This window comes from Plecotus auritus (assembly GCF_963455305.1).
Source record: "Plecotus auritus genome assembly, chromosome: 9".
NCBI lineage: Eukaryota > Metazoa > Chordata > Mammalia > Chiroptera > Vespertilionidae > Plecotus > Plecotus auritus.
The window spans coordinates 20,971,173-20,995,730 of NC_137783.1; the positions used below are offsets into that span (position 1 = coordinate 20,971,173).

Below are 24,558 nucleotides of genomic sequence, written 5' to 3' on the forward strand. Positions count from 1 at the left end.
AGTAAGAGCTATAGGAGTTCAGAGCAAGAGCATTAACTGAGAGAGAGTAGTTAGGATAGGTGTCTAGGAGAAGGAGTCTTGACCTGACCTTAAGGGTGAATACTACTACTACTAATAGCTACTGTTTGTGGAGCAATTGCTATGTTTGACTTATGTTTCCCCCTTTAATTCATAAATCTATCTGATGAGAAGTGTGTGTGTGTTTGAAGAAACTGAGACTCAGAAAAGACAAGTGACTTGCTCAAGGTCAGACTAGGATTAGAATCCAATCTTCTCTTCTCTTTACAATGCTTAGATAAGAGAGGGATCCAGTCTTTGATTCATTCATTATTTCATTTATTCATCTATTAGGCGCTCAAAAGGCCTATATTAAGCATAGGCTTCCTATGAGGATATTCAAAGGACTTGTGAGTCAGGTCACAAAATAGTTATGTACAACAATGAAATAATAATCACAGAGGGGAGAACCAAGATGGTGGAGTCGGTAAACCCCTGTACTCACCGCCTCCCACAACCACAAAAGAATTACAACTAAAATACAGAACAACCATTGTACAGAACCACCTGAAAGCTGGATGAATGGAAGTCCTACAACTAGAGAAGTAAAGAAGAAAGCACATTGAGACCAGTAGGAGGGGCGGAGGTGCTGAATGTGCTGATCCGACACCCACGTATACTATTTTTTTAATTGGGAGGGAGATAATCTCTGTGGAGGCTGCTTTCAAGCAGTCCTAGCCCCACACCAGACCCCCAGCCCAGAGTCCCAGAGCTGGAAAGAGAAATCCCCATAACTACGGGATGTAAAAACCAGCAGGGATTGGGTTGAGTAATGGAGGCTGCTGGAGACTCAGGGGTTCCTTTTAAAGGACTGGCACACAAACTTACAAGGTCATGCTTCCTCTGAGCTCCAGTGCTGGCCACTAGGTGGTGGTTCTGGGAGACCCAGACACATACTGTGAGGAACTGGATTGTCTGGAATCGGGGCGGGAACTCTGGGGCAGCTTTCTCCCCAAAAGGGGTACTTGAGAGGACATTATTCCTGGGCTGGGACATCCCCAGTTGCAAGGCTGACTGGCAGCCATATCTGTTTGCTCTGCCCTGGTGATTCCCTGAGACCCCCACCCCATTCAATTTGCAGCCCCACCCAACCTGTTTGCAGTGGCTTTTTCATATGAATGGCCTGTCTTGTTCAAGCTTCAGATTTTGCTAAAATCTCTCAAACAAGCTGCAGCTGGTGACAGCATGCTCCAAACCTATCAATAAAAGGCCCAAGACCCAGCACTAGCACCAGCCTGTTTTGCTTCACAGCTGGGCCTTCCCTGGGCACCTCTAAGCCCAATACAAATAGCTCCTGCAGGTTGTCCCCAGGCAGTGGCTGACTGCACCTCCCTGGAGGCCCTAGAGTCAGTATACCTGGTGGACAGCTTCAGATCATAGCAGATTACAACTCTACACATCCAAAAGTGACACGCTCCAAGAGGCAGACTCAGTGAGCACCAAAGCCCCACTAAAGTAAGTCCTGCTCCATAGGGGTATTTTCTGCACAGCTGCTTTTCCGCTGTAGTCACAGCTGGTCCTCACAGCCAATTGGCCTGGAGGTCAATTCCTCCCAGAGATGCCAATAGCAATCAAAGCTCAACTATAAGACTGTGCACACAGCCCACACAGGGGCACACCTAGAGTGCCCAGCTCAGGTGACTGGGGAGGCTGAGTCACTGGGCCCTGCAGGACACCTACTACACAAGGCCATTCTACCAATTCCAAGAGATATAGTAGCTCTATCTAATATGTAGAAACAAACACAGGGAAGCCAAAATGTGGAGACAAACATATCACAAATGAAAGAAATGGGACTAAGCAAACTACTGTACACAGAATTTAAAACCATGGTTAAAAGGTTACTCATGGATTTTCATGAGAGCTTCAAGGGACTTTGTGAGACTTTCAAGGATCTTAGTGAGAACATCAAAGACATGGAAAAAGACCAGTCAGAAATTAAGCATACACTAACTGAAATAAAGAATAATTTACAGGGATTCAACAGTAGAGTAGAGGATTACAAGTATTAAATCAATGATTTGGAATATGAGGAAGCAAAAAACACCCAACCAGAAGAGCAAAAAGAAAAAGGAATCCAAAAATATGAAGATAGTGTAAGGAGCCTCTGGGACAACTTCAAGCATACCGACATTCACATTTTGGGTGTGCCAGAAGGAGAAGAGAGAGAGCAAGATACTGAAAACTTATTTGAAGAAATAATGACAGAAAACTTCCACTACCTGGTGAAAAAAAACAGATTTACAAGTTCAGGAAGCACAGAGAGTCCCAAATGAGGAACCCAAAGAGGCCCACATCAAGACACATCAAAATTAAAATATCAAGGGTTAACGACAAAGAGAGACTCTTAAAAGCAGAAAGAGAAAAGCAGTTAGTTACCTACAAGGGAGCACCCATACGACTGTCAGCTGATTTCTTAACAGAAACTTTGCAGCCCAGAAGGGTGTGGCAAGAAATATTCAAAGTGATGAATATCAAGAACCTACAACCAAGATTACTCTTCCCAGCAAAGCTCTCATTTAGAATTGAGGGTCAGATAAAGAGCTTCACAAACAAGAAAAAGCTAAAGGAGTTCATCACCACCAAACCAGTATTACATGAAATGCTGAAGGGTATTCTTTAAGAAGAGGAAGAAGAAGAAAAAAATATGAACAATAAAATGGCAATAAATACATATCTATCAACAATTGGATCTAAAAATCAAAGTAACACTAAAACCATTTTGACTTTTTGTTCAAATAGCATATCACTGTGTGATTTGAAAGAAATCCTAGCTGAGGATTTCTTAAGTCTCTTTGAATGCCATCCATCAAATTAAAACTGCTTTGTGAATTTGAATGCTAGTCAGCCGAAGAAGAGATTTATAAAAAGACCTGGTTTATGATTTATTAGAAACAGACTAAAGAAGGCACAAGGTAGTTATTTTTGAATATATCCTTAGTTGTTTCCAGGAGAAAAATAATTACATTTTATATTTGTAATGTTCTTTAAAGATTATAAAAACTCTCTATTCCATACAGAAACTGTGTATAGTCTTATTTTAAATTTTGAAATTTCTGTTTTATAAATGAGAAAATCTCAGAGAAGTTGCTCAGAGTAACATGGCTTCTAAGTGGCAGAGCTGGCATTAGAACTCATTACTTCTGCCTTTAAAAGCTTGACACTTTTATTTATTTGTTTATTTATTTATTTTTAAAATATATTTTATTGCTTTTTTACAGAGAGGAAGGGAGAGGGATAGAGAATTAGAAACATCTATGAGAGAGAAGCATTGATCAGCTGCCCCCTGCACACCTCCTACTGAGGATGTGCCCGCAACCAAGGCACATGCCCTTGACCGGAATCGAACCTGGGACCCTTCAGTCTGCAGGCCGATGCTCCATCCACTGAGCCAAATCAGTTAGGGCAGCCTGACACTTTTAAATGAGGTATCATAGTTAATAATTCTTTCACTCCACTGCAATGAACCAGATAGTACTCTTTTTTTTTTTTTAAATTATTGTTTAAAGTATTACAAATAGTAGTACACATGTCTCCTTTTTTTCCCCCTTGACCTTTCCCTGGCCTCCCCTACCCTCCCCCCCCCCCAGCACATTAACACCCCCGCCCCGAGTCTTGTGTCTTGTGTCCATTGGTTATGCTTATATGCATGCATACAAGTCCTTCGGTTGATATCTTACCTCCCCCCCAACCCTCTCCAGCCTTCCTGCTATAGTTTGACAGTCTGTTCGATGTTTCTTTGCCTCTGTATCTATTTTTGTTCATCAGTTTATAATGTTCTTTGTATTCCACAAATGAGTGAGATCATGTGGTATTTTTCTTTCACTGACTGGCTTATTTCACTTAGCATAATGCTCTCCAGTTCCATCCATGCTGTTGCAAATGGTAAGAATTCCTTCTTTTTTACAGCAACATAGTATTCCATTGTGTAGATGTACCACAGTTTTCTAATCCACTCATCTGCTGATGAGCATTTAGGCTGTTTCTAAATCTTAGCTATTGTAAATTGTGCTGCTGTGAACATAGGGGTGACTATATCCTTTCTGATTGGTGTTTCTGTTTTCTTGGGATATATTTCTAGAAGTGGTATTACTGAGTCAAATGGCAGCTCCATTTTTCATTTTTTGAGGAACCGCCATACTGTTTTCCACAGTGGCTGCACCAATCTGCATTCCCACCAGCAGTGAAGGAGGGTTCCTTGTTCTCAGCATCCTCTCCAGCACTTGTCATTTGTTGATTTGTTCATGATAGCCATTCTGACAGGTGTGAGATGGTACTTCATTGTCGTTTTGACTCGCGTCTCTTGGATGATTAGTGACTTTGAGCATGTTTTCATATGTCTCTCAGCCTTCTGTATGTCTTCTTTCGAAAAGTGTCTATTTAGGTCCTTTGCCCATTTTTTTTATTGGATTGTTTATCTTCCTTTTGTTAAGTTATATGAGTTTCCTGTAAATTTTGGGGATTAAACCCTTATTGGAGATAACATTGGTAAATATGCTCTCCCATGCAGTGGGCTTTCTTGTTGTTTTGTTGATGGTTTCTTTTGCTGTGCAGAAGGTTTTTATTTTGATGTAGTCCCATTTGTTTATTTTCTCCTTAGTTTCCATTGCCCTAGGAGCTGTATCGGTAAAGATATTGCTACGACAAATGTCTGCTATTTTGCTGCTTATGGCTTCTTCTAAGATTTTTATGGTTTCCCATCTTATGTTAAAATCCTTTATCCATTTTGAGTTTATTTTTGTGTATGGTGTTAGTTGGTGATCTAGCTTCATTTTTTTGCAAGTATCTGTCCAGTTTTCCCAACTTCATTTATTGAAGAGACTGTCTTGACTCCATTGTATGCTCTTGCCTCCTTTGTCAAATATTAATTGAGCATAATGGCTTGTGTCGATTTCTGGGTTCTCTGTTCTGTTCCACTGGTCTATATGTCGGTTCTTGTGCCAGTACCAGGCAGTTTTGAGAACTTCTAGCCAGGATCACTAGATAGTACTCTTGATCTGTGATAGTTGGCCAATCTGAAATGGGCTCTGTGGGAAGCTAGAATGGATTTTTGTGAGAGGCCATTTTCTTTGTAGGTGTGCTGGGGTCCAGTTTAGTCCCAGTTACTTGTATCTTTTTGAACTGTTCTTCATTGACAAACTCTTGCACAGGCCACAGAATGCCATTCTTGGACATCTAGAACCTGAGTCCCAGAGTCCCTTGAGCCTGGGCTCCATTCCCAGGGTGAGGCTAGAACCAGTCCAGAGAAGGGATAGAGGAGACTTTGAGAGCACTGGGTTGGGAGAGCACTATCACTGAAGAGATTTCCAACAAAGAATTTCAAAACCTTTTTAAAATTTATTTTATTATTATTATTTATCTTTATTGTTGAGAATATTACAGATATCCCCCCTTTTAAGAATGTTAAAGCCTTTTAAACACAGACTTTCATTAGCTGTCACAGTGCATCCTGTGGGAGGGAGGAGGAGTCTGTTCATCTTCCACAGAGAAGGCCCATTGTGAGTAAGCAGGTAAGCTAGAAATAGAACATGAGCTTTTCGGTGACATAGTCACTAAGCCATGCACACTTAAAAAAATGTTTGTAATCACCAGTGAGACAAATCTTTGCATACCAATTAGTGTCCTAATAGGTATATTGTTTTCATCTGGGTGTTTATTTTTTTGCAGTTGTTGAAAACCAGGTTGTAGACTTATTTGCTTGGCCATTATGAATCCCCTTGGAAGAGTAGACTCAGGTTAAATCCACTGAGGTGTAGATTCAAAAGGAGCTACATACAGGCCATGCTTAGCCAAGTTAAAATCCATAGGTGAAACTAAACATGTAACCTAAAACCATTAGAAAAATAAGTGCTATTGTTTCATAGAACATTTGTAGAAGCAAATGAATGGCACCTCAACCCAAAGGTCAGGATTTTCAACATCTTGTAGCAGAAAACTTACACTTATTAAATGTCTTCACTAGGGGTTTTTGTGTTAGTGGATGACTGAGGTCTTTTGTTTCTTCTGTTTTCCTCATGGCAATAAAGTTGAAATTTAGCAAGCTTTCAAAATGAAATTTCTCATAGAAGTTATAACCACAGGTTTTAAGTTTTCATCACCTAAATGTGGAACAGAACGATTGAAAACTTGGGGGAAGGGGAAAAGAGAGTTGAGGACACATGTGGTGTGTATCAAAAATCAGTGTAAATCAGGAAGGTGTGGTAAGGGGGATTTCCTGTGTTACAGAACTGCTGAAATAGTGCTCCCCCACCCTCCATCAACACATTCCAAATGAAGGTACTGGCTTTTTCTGACACCTTGCAGAGATGGTTTGCCCCTCAACTGACTGTATAGTTTCCTTGAAGCTTCAATCAACAGTTTGCAGCTAGGAAAAACTAATCGTTGGGATAATGTGTTCTTTGATTGTGTCCTTTCTTTTGTTCCTCTTGAGTTTGGCAGGTATCTTACCTGTAGGATGGGACCAGACTAGTACATCTTAGCCTGTTGTTTTTTTTTTCCCACCCCTGCTGTAGGATAATTCATTTCTAGGTTTCTAGATATGAAAATAATAACTACCAAATTACTGAGCACTTATACTGGGCCCAAGTACTGGGCCAAAAGTTTTTCAAAGGTGATCAGATTTTCTCCTCACAACCCCATGAGACTGGTACTATTAATTATCCCATTTGAGAGGAGTTAGTCATTGGGGAAGCTTTAACAAATATTGGGTGCTATGCCAATTAAATAAATCTCTGGGGTTGAGCTGAGGCATTGAGATAAAAAAAGAAAATCTCTCCAGGTGTTTCTAAAATGCACACCAGGGTAAGAACCTCTGGGTGAAGTGATTTGTGTAAGGTACCTCTGCTGGTCTGTTGTGGAGTTAAGATCTAGAAAGAATCTAGAGCCTGAACTTGAATGTGTATGTGAATCACCTGGGGATCTAGTTAAAAATGAGATTCTGCATTTCTAACAAACTTCTATGTCTTGCCCATACTCCTGGTTTGGGGACCATACTTGGAGTAGCAGGCTTTTCTAGTTGATACTAATATTAGTACCTATGGTAGCCGGAAGGGAAAAACGTTTACTGAAAGGCAGTAAGCAGTAAGATGGGGAGTTGGGAGGGGCTCATCCATTTTACTTTGGTGATGACGGCAGGGATCATGGATTGGCTATATACATTTCTCAGTGTTTTCCTAGGACTAAATAACCTTTTTCAGATTATTGTCCGATTCCTGAGAACTCTTGGAACTTTAAGGCTGGCAAAACTAGTATAACTTCACTTGTTGAGATGTTTTCATCTGTTAGGTAGAGATGTGGATTGTAATTGCTAAATTGGTCAGCTTTCTAAAAACTTTTTCTCCTTTTCTTCAAGGAGGCTGAAACAGGAGTTCAGATAGATGAGAAATTACAAGAAAAATATAGGTTTTCAGTTAAATATTTCAATAAACATTTGTTAAACACTGGCTATATAACATAGTATTTTTAAAAATATATTTTTATTTATTTCAGAGAGAAAGGGAGAGGGAAAGAGAGATAGAAACATCAATGATGAGAGAGAATCATTGATTGGCTGCCTCCACTGGGGATTGACCCAGCAACCCGGGCATATGCCCTTGACTGGAATTGAACCAGGGACCCTTCAGTCCATAGGCCGATGCTCTATCCACTGAGCCAAACCAGCTAGGGCTAACATAGTATTTTGTTAACATTGCAATATCTTCTCTCTTTAGGATACAAAAACAAATGGAATATAGTCTTTGCTTTAATAGAACTCACACTTTAGTGGGGAAACAATGACATAAAATAGATAATTATATGGTAGAAATATGAATAGATAGATTAAAGAGAAAGAAATATGAATAGACAGAAGTAGCTGAAGAGACTTTATAGGTGTCACCAGACAAATTTACTCTTGTTATTATTTCTTCTGTATTAAGAATGATTTTATAATTTTGAGATTAAGGGTACAGGTGATTCTCATCAATTACATGCATGAAAAAAAGTGAGATTAAATGTTCTTCTGAAACAACAATATCAGTAACATCATGGTGCTAGAAGCATTGTCTCAATCTTTTTTAAATGGCTTATTGAGCTATAATTTACATTCCATACAATTTATATACCATTTAAAGTTTACACGTCAGTGGCTTTTAGTATATTCACAGATTTGTGCAATCATCACCACTATCCAATTTAGAACATTTTCATCACTCCAAAAGGAAACCTTGCACCTCTTAGTTATCTTCCCCAAACTATCCTCTACCCCTGACCTGGCAACTGTTAATATACCATCTGTCGTCTCTCTAGGTTTGCCTATTCTGGATATTTCATATGAATGGAAAGAGAAAATTAAGGCTCAGAGAGATTAAATCTGTTAGTAATACAATAAAGCTAATAAGTAGCCGGGTCAAGATTTTATATCTAATGAATGGTCCTCACCCCACCCGTGGAAGGCAGTTTGACTGTAGCACTTGATTCCTAATGCTTCCTTCAGATTACTTTTTCTAAAAAAGTGAACCAGAGTAATAAGCAAACAAACAAACCTTCTAAGTCTCTTTTATTGGCTCTGACTATTGACAGTGACATGGTATTCTCTCAAACCCAAGTTGTATATTGGGGGTACCTCCAAGGAAGCAGTCCGAGAGAGCAGGGGTTGACCAGATGTCCCAGCCCGGACTTGGTCTCTGGCAGGGGCGGTGGCAGGGGTCCGCGAGAGAGGTGGTTGACCAGAAAACTCAGTGAAATAGGATGCTTTCTTTTCTTTTTTTAAAAAAATATATTTTATTGATATTTTACAGAGAGGAAGGGAGAGGGATAGAGAGCTAGAAACATCCATGAGAGAGAAACATCGATCAGCTGCCTCCTGCACACCTCCTACTGGGGATGTGCCCGCAACCAAGGTACATGCCCTTGACCGGAATCGAACCTGGGACCCTTCAGTCCGCAGGCCGACGCTCTATCCACTGAGCCAAACCGGTTTTGGCAGGATGCTTTCTTTTGGTTATGGGACACCATGGTCTTGGGCCAGAGAGGGATGGAGCCCTTGGCTAAAGTGGTCTATTTAATGGTATAATTCTATTTTTTCTTTTTTAAAATATATTTTTATTGATTTCAGAGAGGAAGGGAGAGGGAGAGAGAGATAGAAACATCAATGATAAGAGAGAATCATTGATCGGCTGCCTCATGCATGCTCCCTACTGGGGATGGAGCCTACAACCTGGGCATGTACCCTGACTGGGCATGTGACCTCTTGATTCATAGGTTGATGCTCAGCCACTGAGCCACATCAGCTGGGCTATTGTATGATTCTTTTTAAAAAATATTTTTTTAAATTAAATTTATTGGGGTAGCATTGGTCAACATGAACATATAAGTTTCAGGTATGAGTTTCTATGTTACAAGACCTGTATATTGCACCACCAAAAGTCAGATCTTCTCCTGTCACCATATATTAGGGCTCGCTTCTCTCCCCACCCCCTGTACTTTTCTTTATAAAAGATTGTTTATAAAGCAATTCATTACTGTTTACCTCTTTATTTTTAAAAATTTTCCATTTAAATTTTTATTAAATTTATTGGGGTGACATTGGTTAATAAAATTATGTAGGTTTCAAGTGTACAATTCTATAATACATCTTCTGTATATTGCATTGTGTTTACCATCCAAAATCAAATCTTCTTCTGTCACCATATATATGACCCCTTTTATTCTTTGCTACTTTGCCTAGACTGCTTTTTCCTTCTTTAGATAATTTTTTTCTTCTTACTTAAGTGTAATGACCTATAATATTTTATCTCAAGGATATCTTTTCCTTTTCTCTGCTTTTTGTATTTTGCCTAGAAGTGTAGTTTTTCTTAAGATGGAAGAAGTTAAAAAAAAAAAGATAGAATAAGTTCACCCTTATTTTGAGACCTAACCTTTTCCCTACAAGTACATTTCTCTTGAGTTCATGAGTATAATGAAATCTTTTCAATGCAATGCCAACTCTCTTTTTTGCCTTGTTAACTGCCTTTGATATTTCTCATTTGCAATTTGGTTTTGCTGTTACTGTCCTATCCCAGGCCTTCTACAAAAATAGTAACCTCCTGATTGGTGCCAGTGGCCCTGATTTCTTTGAATGAAGGAAATAAACAATTACTGAGCACCTACTCTTTGAAAGGCACTTTATAGTGCATCTATTTTAATCCTCAAAGCAACCCTACCAAGCAGGTTTTCCAAATACGACCATTTAAAGATGAGGAAACTGAAGTTCAAGGAGGTTGAATAACTTGTCCCAGCTTTACAACTAAGACTTAGCAGTCAGAGCTGCTGATTTTAAAATCTGTTTTTTCAACAATAGCCCATTTTATAATCTCATCACATACAGAGTACATAGTAGGTGATCAAAAATGCTTACTTATTTATAATGAATTCCTATTTTAACACAGAACAACATTTAAAAGCCAGAGAGGACTAATGATCCTCTTACTATAAAATAATGATGCTTAAGGCCTTACTGCACTTTCATCTTAGAGTAGACCTCTGTCCCTGGTATCTCTACACTTGAGTGTGTGATGCTATTTTTTTTAATTAAAATAAAGGTTTTTTTATTGTTTAAAGTATTACATGTCTCCTATTTCCCCTAATTGACCCCCACCAGCCACTCCCACCCCCGAGAGCAAGCCCCCACCACCCCAGTGTCTGTGTCCATTGGTTATGCTAATATGCATGCATACAAGCCCTTTGGTTGATTTCTAACCCCCCACTCCTCTGCCTTCTCTCTGAGGCTGGATGGTCTGTTCAGTGCTACCTTGTCTCTGGATCTATTTTTATTCATCAGTTTGTGTTGATCATTATATCCCAAATACGAGTGAGATTATGTGATATTTATCTTTCTCTGACTGGCTTATTTCGTTTCGCATAATGCTCTCCAGTTCCATCTATGCTGTTGCAAATGGTAAAAGTTCCTTCTTTTTTTATAGCAGCCTAGTATTCCATTGTGTAGATGTGCCACAGTTTTTTAATCCACTCATCTGCTGATGGGCACTTAGGCTGTTTCCAAATCTTAGCTATTGTAAATTGTGCTGCTATGAACATAGGGGTGACTATATCTTTTCTGATTGGTGTTTCTGATTTCTTGGGATATATTCCTAGAAGTGGGATTACTGGGTCAAATGGGAGTTCCATTTTTAACTTTTTGAGGAAACTTCATACCATTTTCCACAGTGGCTGCACCAGTCTGCATTCCCACCAGCAGTGCATGAGGGTTCCTTTTTCTCCGCATCCTCACCAGCACTTGTCATTTGTTGATTTGTTGATGATAGCCATTCTGACAGGTGTGAGATGGTACTTCATTGTCGTTTTGACTCGCGTCTCTTGGATGATTAGTGACTTTGAGCATGTTTTCATATGTCTCTCAGCCTTCTGTATGTCTTCTTTCGAAAAGTGTCTATTTAGGTCCTTTGCCCATTTTTTGATTCGATTGTTTATCTTCTTTTGTTAAGTTGTATGAGTTCCCTGTAAATTTTGGAGATTAAACCCTTATCTGAAATAGCATTGGCAAATATGTTCTCCCATGCTTTCTTGTTTTGTTGATGGTTTCTTTTGCTGTGCAGAAGTTTTTTATTTTGATGTAGTCCATTTGTTTATTTTCTCCTTAGTTTCCATTGTTCTAGGTGCTGTATTGGTAAAGATATTGCTACAGCATATGTCTGATATTTTGCTGCCTATGAAGTCTTGTAGGATTTTTATGGTTTCCTGCCTTACATTTAAGTCCTTTAACCATTTTGAGTTTGTTTTTGTGTATGGTGTAAGTTGGTGATCTAGTTTCATTTTTTTGGCATGTATCTGACCAAATTTCCCAGCACCATTTATTGAAGAGACTATCATGACTCCACTTTATGTTCTTGCCTCCTTTGTCAAACATTAATTGAGCATAATGGCTTAGGTCTATTTCTGGGTTCTCTGTTCTGTTCCATTGGTCTATGTGTCTGTTCTTGTGCCAGTACCAGGCAGTTTTGAGAACGGTGCCTTTGATATCTGGTATTGTGATCCCTCCAACTTTGTTCTTCTTTCTCAGATTTGCTGAGGCTATTCAGGGTCTTTTTTTATTCCCAATAAATTTTTGGGGAGTTTGTTCTAGGTCTGTGAAATACGCAATTGATATTTTAATGGGGATTGCATTGAATCTATAAATTGCTTTGGGTAGTATGGACATTTTAATGATGTTGATTCTACCAATCCATGAACACGGTATGTTCTTCCATTTGTTTATGTCTTCCTCATTCTCTTTTTTCAATGTCCTGTAGTTTTCAGGTCTTTTACCTCCTTAGTTAAGTTTATTCCTAGGTATCGTATTTTTTTTTGTTGCAATGGTGAATGGGATTGTTTTTTTAGTTTCTCTTTCTGTGAGTTCATTCTTGGTGTATAAAAAAGCCATAGATCTCTGGGTGTTAATTTTGTATCCTGCTACATTGCCGAACTAATTTATTAAGTCTAATAGTTTTTTGATGGAGTATTTTTTTTTTATGTACAGTATCATGTCATCTGTGAATAATGACAGTTTTACTTCTTCTTTTCCAATGTGAATGCCTTTTATTTCTTCTTCTTGTCTGATAGCTATGGCTAGCACTTCCAGTACTATACTAACAGGAGTGGTGAAAATGGGCATCTCTGTCTTGTTCCTGTTCTTAGGAGAAATGAGTTTAGTTTTTGCCCATTGAGTATGATGTTGGCTGCAGGGTTGTCATATAAAGCTTTTGTTATGTTGAGGTATGATCCCTCTATTCCCACTTTGCTGAGAATTTTTATCAAGAAAGGGTGTTGGATTTTGTCAAATGCTTTTTCTGCATCAATTGATATGATTATGGGATTTTTGTCTCTCAATTTGTTTATGTGATGTATCACATTTATTGATTTGCGGATATTGTACCATCCTTGCATCCTCAGAATAAATTCCACTTGGTCATGGTGTATGATCTTTCTAATGTAATGCTGGATCTGATTTGCTAGAATTTTGTTGAGGATTTTAGCATGTATGTTCATCAAGGATATTGGCCTGTAGTTCTCTTTCTTTGTGGTGTCTTTATCTAGTTTTGGAATTAGGGTAATGCTGGCTTCATAGAAAGAGTTTGGAAGTGTGCCTTGCTCTTGAATTTTTTGGAATAGTTTGAGAATAGGTTTTAGTTCTTCTTTGAATGCTTGGTAGAACTCCCTTGTAAAGCATCCAGACCAGGGCTTTTGTTTGCTGGAAGATTTTTGATTACTGCTTCAATTTCTTCAGTAGTTATCAGCCTATTCAGGTTCATTGATTCTTCCTGATTGAGTTTTGGAAGCTTGTATTTTTCTAAGAATATGTCCATTTCATTTAGGTTGTCCAGTTTGTTGGAATAGAGTTGTTCATAGTATTTTTTCATAATCCTTTGTTTTCCTGTGGGGTTGGTTGTTACTCCATCTCTTTCATTTCTGATTTTGTTTATTTGGGTCCTCGCTCTTTGCTTCTTGGTGAGCCTGGCTAGAGGTTCATCAATCTTGTTTATCCTTTCAAAGAACCCGTTCTTGGTTTTATTGATCTTTTGTATTGTTTTTTTTTTGGTCTCTATGTCGTTTATTTCTGCTCTGATCTTTATTATTTCCTTCCTTCTGCTTACTCTGGGCTTTTCTTGTTGCTGTCTTTCTATTCTTTGAGGTGTAGGGTTAGATAATTTATTACCATTTTTTCTTGTTTTTTGAGGTAGGCCTGTAGAGCTATGAACTTCCCTCTCAAGACTGCTTTCACTGTGTCCCCTAGATTTTGGATTGTTGTGTTTTCATTGTCATTTGTTACCAGGATGCTTTTTATTTCTTCTTTCATCTCTTTGATAACCCAATTATTGTTCAATAGCATGCTATTTAGCCTCCAAGTATTTGATTTTTTAAATTTTTTTATTGTAGTTGATTTCTAATTTTATGCCATTGTGATCTGAGAAGATGCTTGATATGATTTCTGTATTCTTGAATTTGAAAAGACTTTGCCTGTGTCCCAATATGTGGTCTATCTTTGAAAATGCCTTGTGTGCACTTGAGAAGAATGTATATTCTGTAGCTTTGGGGTGAAATATTCTGAAGATGTCAATTAATTCAATCTGATCTAGTGAATCAGTTAGGATTGATGTTTCTTTGCTGATTTTTTGTTTAGAGGATTTATCCAGTGGTGTCAATGGGGTATTAACGTCCCCTACTATGACTGTATTGCTGTCAATCTCTCCCTTGATAGCTTCCAGAAGTTTTTTTTTTTTTTTATGTATTTGGGTGCTCCTGTATTGGGTGCATATATGCTTACCAGAGTTATATCCTCTTGCTGAATTGCTCTCTTTAGTATTATGAAGTGGCCTTCCTTATCTCCTATTATGGCCTTCACTTGGAGGTCTAATTTGTCAGATATAAGTATTGCTATCCCAGCTTTTTTTTCTTTTCCATTCACCTGAAAAATTTTCCCCATCCCTTCATTATCAGTCTGTGTGAGTCCTTTGTTCTGAGGTGGGTCTCTTGTAGACAGCAGATATATGGACCATGTTTTCTTATTCATTCAGCTACCCTTTGTCTTTTGATTGGAGCATTTAATCCACTTACATGTAAGGTTATTATTGATAGGTACTTGTTTGTCACCATTTTTATTCTTTATGCCTGTGTTCCTTCTTCCCTTCCTATTTCTTCTTTTTACAGTAGTCCCTTTAGCATTTCTTGCATTGCTGGTTTGGTGGTAATAAACTCCCTTAGCCCTTTTTTATCTGTGAAGCTTCTGATTTCACCTTCAATTTTGAATGATAGCCTTACTGGGTACAGTATTCTTGGATTCATTCCCTTGCTTTGCATCACTTTGTATATTTCATTCCATTCCCTTCTGCCCTGATATGCTTCTGTTGAGAAATTAGTTGATAGTCTGATGGGAGATCCCATGTATGTAACTTTCTGTCTCTCTGGCAGTCTTTAAGATTCTTACTTTGTTGTTGGCATTGGCCAATTTAATTATGATGTGTCTTGGTATCGGTCTTTTTGGTTTCATCTTGTTTGGGACTCTGTGAGTTTCTTGGATTTGTATGGGTTTTTTCTTCCCAACATCAGGGAAGTTTTCTGTCATTATTTCTTCAAACAGGTTTTCTGTTCCTTGCTCAGTTTCCTCTCCTTTTGGCACCCGTATTATATGGATGTTGTTTCATTTCGTGTTGTCCCAAAGCCCCCTTAGGCTCTCCTCCTGTTTTTTAAGTATTTTTTTCCCTCCAGTTGCTGCTCTGCTTGGTGTTTTTTCCTACCTTGTCTTCTAGTTCACTGATGCGGTCATCAGCTTCTTCTAGTCTACTGTTGATACTTTCTATTGCGTTCTTTATTGCACCTATGTCATTCTTCATCTTCTTGGTTCTTCTTCATTTCTTCTTGGTTCTTACACATGTTGTTGAAAATGTCTTCCATCCTTTTCAGCGTTTCATGCCCATTGCTTTGAATTCTTTCTCTGACAAATTGCTTGCCTCCATTTCATTTACTTTTTTTCCTGGTTATTCCTCCTTTTCTTTTGTATGGGGGCTGTTTTTTTTTCTTCCCATTTTTGCTCCTCTCAGGCTGTCTAGTTGTGTGGCTCACTCTCTGCCACATTGACCAAAAGGTAAAAAACACACCTCGACAAGCCATGGCAGACAGGGAACAAAACACGAGTGTATTCATGACACCGATAACCCCAAATAAAGGTGACCACCAAAGAAAAGAGACTTAGGGGAGAGAAAAGAGTGCAAAAATGTTATTGAGAAAAGGAGAAAAGGTAAGAGAGAAAAGAAAAAGAAGAAAGAAGAAGGGGGAAAATATATACACAAAAGGGGGGGGGGCAAACTCCACAAAACCCACAACTAAACCAAAAAATGCTAACACTGAACACCCAGAAAAAAAAGGGGGGGAGCTGAATCTGAAGAAGCAGAGCTTATTTCCAAAAGATAAGGTAAAGAAATTGAATGAATGGGGGAATGCCCACATTTCAGTATATAGGAGATAGAAAGAGAATGAGTGTATAAGAAGAAAAGTAAAAAACAAAATACTCAAAAAAAAATTTCCCCTTCTTTAATCCATCTATCTATATATTCATCTATTTTTCCAAAAGGAGAATAGAGTAGGGAGTAGATAGGCCTGAGTTTGGTGAGTGAATCTAATTAAGCTATTAGTAGAAGAAGAGAACAAGTGAGGAGACGAAAAACAAAAGCATAAAATAAAAAACAAAAACAAAAAAATAAACTAACAAATAATCAAATAAGCAACAAGAAAAATATTGGCCAGTGAAGAAAGAGAAAAGAGAAGGGTGCATGGACTTGGAACAGGGGAGAGGAAATTAGATTTATGAGTAAGCTAAAAGAGACTACTATAATGGTGACTAGAGGCCCGGTGCATGACATTCGTGCACTGGGGGTGGGGGGGGTAGTGTCCCTCAGCCCAACCTGCGCCCTTTTGCAGTCCGGTACCTCTCGGACTCCGGGGGCAGGAGAGGCTCCCACTACCGCTGCTGCACTCATCAGCCATGAGCCTGGCTTCTGGCTGAGCAGCGCTCCCCCTGTGGGAGCTCACTGACCCCTGGTGGTTAGTGTGCGTCATAGTGACCAATTGTTCTGCTGTTCAGTCAATTTGCATATTAGGCGTTTATTAAATAGGATGCATTATAAAGAAGATAAATTTTTATCAAGGAGTAAAAAGAAAGGAGAAAGAAAAACTAAAGTAAGAACAGGAGAAGAGAATCGGGATGAAAAAGGGGGGAAGTGAGGAAGAAAGGGTTGGCATAAAGGAAAATATGAGATAGAATAAAATAATGATAAAAAAAATAATAAAATAGAATGTAGGCCACTAATCCAAAAAAATCTATAATAATAAAAGTGTAATATGCTAATTAGACTGGACAGCCAAACGACCTTCTGGACAAAGCCGGGGCTGCGAGGGCGAGGCAAGCTGCTGCGGCTGCGAGGGCTGAGCCCCTTGCACAAATTTCGTGCATTGGGCCTCTAGTTATATATATAAAAGCCTAAATGTCCAGCCGACCAGCCAGTAGCTATGATGTGCACCGACCACCAGGGGGCAGACGCTCAATGCAGGAGCTGCCAAGCAACAACTCTGCAGAGTGACCTCTTGCACTCCGGGACCCCTTGGGGGATGTTGGACTGTCGGCCTCAGCCCGATCACCGCAGGCTAGGCCGAGGGACCCCACCGGCGCATGAATCTGTGCACTGGGCCTCTAGCAATAATACTATTAATAAAAAATAAAAATAATCATAAAAAATAAAATAAAGAAAAAAATATTTTAGTTTCTTAAGTAAAAGATAAAAAAATAAAAGTGAAGAAGTAAAGTTTGTTCCCTTCAGCTGAGTATTTAATATCCCATGGGGGCTGGTCTAAGACCCCTCTCCACTGTTCTGTCTTTCATGTCTCAGCTTCCTGCTAGATAGTCAGCACTGTGTTGAAGCTCTCAGCAATCCACTGCTCCTCTGTATCAGATGCCACTGTCTTGGTGTCAGTCAGGCGGGATCAATCTGCCTGCTTGTGTGGTGGTATTTTTTAAAACACTATATATTCTGTGCCATGCATAGGACCTGGCACATAGTAGGTGTTTGATAAATATTTGTTGAAAGAATAATGAATGGGTTAGGTTGTTGTGGTCTGATATCCATCCAAATTGAAAACAAAGATCTTTAATTCACTTAACTTGAGGGTAGTTGTCCTTCCAGTGGCTGTTACTGGATCTTTGTTTGCAATCACCATTAACCAGAAAAGCCCCAGTATCTATAGAGAACCTATGAGTCTAATGTTATAAAATATTCTCTTGTGGAAAATAGAGGTCTTGAGAAGCAGTGATTTGCATGTGAAGAGGGAGCTCTCACATCTTGAGAGTCTTGCAGTCTTCAAGATAGTTTGTTTATTCAGAAGGAAAAAAACACAGGGAAAAACTAAAAACAGACAAAAACTAAATGGACAACTCTTAGTAATTGGGTATGAGGAGGGAGTAGAATTCCTGAATTTTGTTCCCAGCCTGGCAGCTGATTTATTCTTCCATTTCCAGTCCTTGCTTTGCTCCTCTAGTAGCCTCATTTGCTATACTAGTATAGCAGAGGGCTATGGTGACTATATAGAAGTGAGCATTGTGAAAACTCGATGACATTGTTAGGCTGATGAGTTACCACTATGGAGACCAATATTATGCTCATCTTCTGGCAGTCCTGGTTTCTTAAAAGTTGGAAGGCCTCTGGAAATAACTGAGAGCCTAGGCTGAGAAGTAAACTTTTCTTGGGAATTAAGAAATATAGAGTGGTTTTTTAATTTTATGCATATTAAACTTTGATCCCTTTTTTTTGGGGGGGGGGTTAGTCATCATCAAGGATATTTGGAAATGAAGGGATGTTCTTTTTTCTTTTTCCTTTTTTTTTCCTCACAAACTGCTTAATATTTGGGAATGAATGAGCTAAAGATAATGATCATGTACCATTGGGTCAATCACATTTACAATATACCAAAGCCACTTGGGAACCAATTGTGAAAGGCTTTTCTTGATGAAAATGGATTGGGATTGGAATTAGACTGTGGAAGACTCTCTGAAAGTTAACTTGAGGGTTAAGTTAAAGGGTTTGTATTTTATTCTTTAGACAATAGAGAGTCAAGGAAGGGTTGTAACTAAGAAAATCGTATGTGATATTTTAGAAAGATTTTTCTTATGGCTCATAGGACAGAATAGAACAATGGTAGAATCCTGGCTGCAGAGGAACCAAAGAGAGGCTAGTGAAGATATCCAGGAGTGAGATGAGGAGGATAGACTACATTAGTGCATCAGTAGTGGGAAAGAAAAGGACAGAGAGTTATTACAAATGAAGTTGACAGGACATGGTAATTGATTTGATATGGGTAGTATCCTTTACAATTAATTCGTGCTCCAGTTATAACATGAAAGGGAGACCTTATTTTTTTTAGAGAATTCACTGGGACCAAAAAATCCTTATAAACTGAGGGATTAATAGCATCAGCATGAGTCAAAGTTAATTAAAAAAAATTTAGTCAGTGCAGAGCAGGTTTTTGGCTCTGTCATTTTAATTAGAAACAATCCCCTTTTCTACTGTTTTGTTTTGTTTTGTTTTTTATTGACTCTTCTCCTCTAAGGCAAAATAAAGTCAGACAATTCAGTAGTTGAGTATGGGGTTAAAATGTTTTCAAATTATTATTACCTGGGCAGAAAACACTTTTGTATTTGAGACTTCCCCAGATATATGTGGCATATCTGTATGACAGATAGGTATGAATCTAGTTAACACATACTGGTAGAGGAAAAAGATCTTTCCTGTAGCTAATACTGTACTCTTAAACCTGCTCTGTTATCCTACAGTTATATGTTCTTGTTTATAAATAGGGATTAGGTGAGTGAATGGATGGCCCAGTTAATCATCATCATCATCGGTGTTGTTATCATCATATGGCTATTTTTATTATTAATGACTTTTATTAAACATTTCATATGAGCTAGACATTGTACCCACGTTATACCTACTATTTAATTAATTCGCACAAACGACTTATGAGATAGGTACCATTTTTATTATGGCACAGAGGAGGAAATTCAGGCTCAAAGCTATTATATAACTCGTTCAAGATCATATAGCTCGTATTTGGCAGAGCTAGGACAGAACTCAGATCACTTTGACTCCAAAGCACTATTTTATCTGGTAAAACACTTCCAAGTACATTTCTAATAGACACATGGGGAGCATCAGTTTTAGAGCTAAAAATCAGAAGCACAATATTGTACCTCCTAAAGATAAATCTGGTTATAGGGGCTTGGAATTATTTATAAAATATTTGATACCATGTTTCTAGGCACCTAACTTTTTGCTATACTAGTATATGGAAAACATTTCAACAAGTCAATGACTAATAGTAATGAGTCACTATCTGCCAATGTAGTTGTTTTTTTTTAATTGTAGCAAAAACATATAACAAACAATTTACTATCTTAGAACTAATATATGAATTCAGTAAGTGTTGTAGGACACAAAATCAACATAAGAAATGATTTGCATTTCTATACACTAACGATGGGCTACCAGAAAAAGGAAATTAGAAAACAATCTCATTTATTATAACATCAAAAAGAACAAAATGCTCAGGAATAAATTTAGGTGAAAGAGGAGTGCACTGAAAACTATAAAATGAAAGAAGCTAAAGAAGACACAAATAAATGAAAAGACATCCTGTGTTCATGGATTAGAGTATTTAATGTTTTAAAGTAGTCATAATACCCAAAGCAATCTACAAGTTAAATGCAACCCCTACTGAAATCCCAGTGGCATCTGGCATTTATTTTTATACAGAAATAGAAAAACAGTCCTAAAATTAATTTGTAACCACAAGTGACCTCAAATAGCCAAAACCATTCTGAGAAAGAATAACAAAGCTGGGAACATCTCACTTTCTGATTTCAAAATATATTTCAAAGCTACCATAATAAGAGAGGATGACACTAGCATAAAACAGACATATAGACCAATGACACAGAATAGCTCAGAAATAAATCCATGCATATACAGTCAACTGATTTTCCCCAAGGGTGCCAAAAATATACAATGGCAAAAGGATAGCCTCTTCAACATATGGTGTTGGAAAAAGTGGATATTCATTATCCATAGGCAAAGAAATTAAATTGGACCTTTATTTTATACTATGCAAAAAGTCAAATGAAAATAAATTAGAGTTAAACATGAGATCTGAAAGTGTAAAACTCCTAGAAGAAAACGGGAAAAGCTTCACGATCTTGGTCTTATAAATTATTTCTTGGATATGATAGCAAAAGCACAGGCAACAAAAGCAAAAAAAGACAAGTGGGACTATATCAAACTAAAAAGTTCCTGCACAGCAAAGAAAAGAATAGTAAAGAGGCAACCTGTGGAATGGGCAAAAATATTTGCAAATCATATATTTGATAAGGGGTTAATAGCCAAAATATAAGGAACTCCTTCAACTTAATTGCAGAAAAATCACAAATAACCCAATTAAAAACTTGGTAAAGGACTTGAATAGACATATCTGCACATTAGACATATAAATGGTCAAGGGTATGTGAAAAGATACCCTTGTGCTTTTGTTCCAGCCCTCAATATTACTAATCATCGGAGAAATACAAATCAAAACCACAATGAGATATCACTCATACCTTTTAAGATGGCTATTATCAAAGAAATAAAAGATAAGTGTTGGTGAGGAATTAAACCTTGTACAGTGTTGATGGGAATGTAAAATGCTGTAGCCACTATGGAAAACAGTATAGAGCTTTCTAAAAAAATTAACAATCTAAATACCATAAAATCCAGCAACACCTCTTCTGGATATTTATCCAAAAGAATTGAAATCATGTTCTGTGCCGTGCCAGCACAGCCAAGGGTTCAACAAGCCTGAGGGAAGGCAGCAAAGGATGTAGAAAAGACAAAGAGATTAAGCTGGGTCTAGGTGGATCTCCTGTGCCTGGCTAAGGCCACAGAGAAAAGATCCAGACTGCAAGCTGAGCCTTTATTTTATAGTCAGAGGTAAACAAGGTAGTGGTCACCATAGTTACAATGTTCTTGTGAGTTTCACTTGTTTTGACAGCACTTGCTGCATCTCCCACAGCCCATTAGCTACCCAGGAAGGATCTAGGGAGCGTCATAAGGTCAAGTTTAATTATGCTAAGAGGGCTGTGCCCTCTAAGCTGGGACTTGTTTGTGGCTTTACCAACAGGTCAGTCCGAGGCTTAACCCTATAGCCCAGCCGTGGGCAAACTACGGCCCGCGGGCCGGATCTGGCACATTCGGCTGTTCTATCTGGCCTGCGGAGCTGAAAGAGCGGAGGGTTCTCTTGCTCTCCCCTCCGCTCCTTTACTTTGAATTTATATTAGTTCACACAAACACTCCATCCATGCTTTTGTTCCAGCCCTCCGGTCCAGTTTAAGAACCCATTGTGGCCCTCAAGTCAAAAAGTTTGCCCACCCCTGCTATAGCCGCTCCCTACATCTCATCCTTTTTTTATTTTTAAGCTACCATAATGAAAGTAAAACTTAAACATTAAGGACAAAGCTCTGACTATTAATAACAAAACAATGCCAATGCAAAACCCAATAACAAAACAATGCCAATGCAAAACCCAATAACAAAAGAATGCCAATGCAAAACCCAAACTACAGACATGTTAACATTTTATTTTATTTTTTAAATATATTTTATTGATTTTTTACAGAGAGGAAGGAGGAGTGATAGATAGTCAGAAACATCGATGAGAGAGAAACATCGACCAGCTGCCTCCTGCACACCTCCCACTGGGGATGTGCCCGCAACCAAGTTACATGCCCTTGACCGGAATCGAACCTGGGACCTTTCAGTCCGCAGGCTGACGCTCTATCCACTGAGCCAAACCGGTTTTTGGCGACATGTTAACATTTTAAAACTTAAACATCAAGAGCAAAACTCTGGCTATTAACAAAACAATGCCAATGCAACACAACAATAGAGAAATCAAACTACAGTAACATTTTTCTACTAAATTAAAGTTTCTTTTGCTGATTTACTCAAGAGTCCTCGGACTTGGCTGTGCAAGACTTTGCAGAAGACTGGCAGCAGCTAACCAATGCTAGCATAGCCAGAAGCATGACTGAGGGAGTAGCTTCCACTTCCTGCTTTTCTACCATCTGCTGGGCCTCAGTTGTTAACTTCTTCAGCTGACCCCATGTTGGCACCTTGGTCTTTTGCGTAGCCTTCGTCATCTTCCTTTTCTGCTTTGCTGTCATCGGGGCAACTCTCAGTCTTTTGAACGAAGGCACAAGGAGCTTCTCTGGGACCATTGTGGTCACGCACGTAACGTAATGTAATGTAACACTCTGGCACCCAAATTGGCTGCTCTTCTCCTTCTGGAAAGATACAAAACACAACCTCTTCCCCACATCATTATTAGATCTAGTAAAACTCTTGTCTGGTTTGTGCCACCAGGCTAAGTCACCAGAGGCTATTGTACAGGAGGCCCAATGCCTTTTGGCCGCTGTACAACTCTCTGCATCGCAATTCAAAAAATGTAACACATAATATCCTCTCCCCCCCCCCTTTTTTTTCCCTGAAGTATCTACCCCAGCCTGCCTGGCCTCATGCAGAGTCCGCTGGAGTAGACACAAAGGTACCATTCTTTTTTCTGCTTGTTTAGGGGGTAAAAGGAGAGGTTTATGAGCAACAGTAAGCTCTCCAAATGTTTGCATCAGACCCCCATAACCCCAAACCCGCCGGCGCTATTCACTTGCTTCCTCCAATCCTTGCTCATATTTGGGAGAAAGCACATCCTCCAGAGGGCTCTCTCCCACAGGAGCTGTAGCCCCAGGGACTGGAGGAGGCAGCGGAGGCACCGATGGTACAGGTGGAGTCGGAAGCCTCTGGCAGTCTTCCCCCATCTGTCTTGATTCCCCTGCCACATTTATCCACTCCCTTTCTGGAGTGGGCTCTAGGCAGCCCCGAATCAGGGATCACAGACCGAAAGTAGAGGCAGGCATTTCCTCTGGACCTTCAGCTATATAATAATCTCGAAGTTGTTTTACCTTTCCTTCCTCAGAAAACAATGGGCAGGTTTTACTCACAAAATCTGACAAATCAAAAAGCTGTTCATACCTCACAGAAGAGCCCTGTTCTTGGAGCATAGCCTTAAGCATGGATACATATACATTCTTTTCCTGCGATCCTGAATTTCCCATGTTTTACACCTAGTTATATCACTAAACTTTGCTCCTTACCTTCCTTTTTGCTTTCTGCACATAACTTCATTGGAGCATCCTTTCGCCTGACAACTGCAATTCCCCTGAACTCAGCCCCACATTGGGCGCCACATGTGCCATGCCAGCACAGCCAAGGGTTCAGCAAGCCTGAGGGAAGGTGGCGAAGGATGTAGAAAAGACAGACAAAGAGAATAAGCTGGGTCTAGGTGGATCTCCTGTGCCTGGCTAAGGCCACAGAGAAAAGATCCAGACTGCAAGCTGAGCCTTTATTTTATAGTCAGAGGTAAACAAGGTAGTGGTCACCATAGTTACAATGTTCTTGTGAGTTTCACTTGTTTTGACAGCACTTGCTGCATCTCCCACAGCCCATTAGCTACCCAGGAAGGATCTAGGGAGCGTCATAAGGTCAAGTTTAATTATGCTAAGAGGGCTGTGCCCTCTAAGCTGGGACTTGTTTGTGGCTTTACCAACAGGTCAGTCTGAGGCTTAACCCTATAGCTGCTCCCTACAATGTTCATTGCCACATTATTCACATTAGCTAAGATATGGAAACAACCTAAATGTCTATCAATGGATGAGTAGATAAAGAAAATGTGGTATACTAGTATACATACAATGGCATATTTTTCAGCCTTAAAAAGAAAGAAGTCCTGATCTATGCAACAACATGGATGACTCTTGAAGATGTTATACTAAGTTTTAGAGTTATGTGGTGTACAACATTGTGTAACATCTGCTGTAATAACACTGTATTGTATACTTCACATTTTAAGAGATTTGAT

The 24,558-nt window shown here is 39.0% G+C and overlaps 1 protein-coding gene across 3 annotated transcripts in view; it reads left to right on the forward strand.

The window, feature by feature from the left end:
• HPSE2 (heparanase 2 (inactive)) overlaps positions 1 to 24,558 on the forward strand; it is a gene marked incomplete at its 5' end in the record, with an annotated part of 566,398 nt that overhangs the window by 13,217 nt on the left and 528,623 nt on the right. The window lies entirely within an intron of this gene.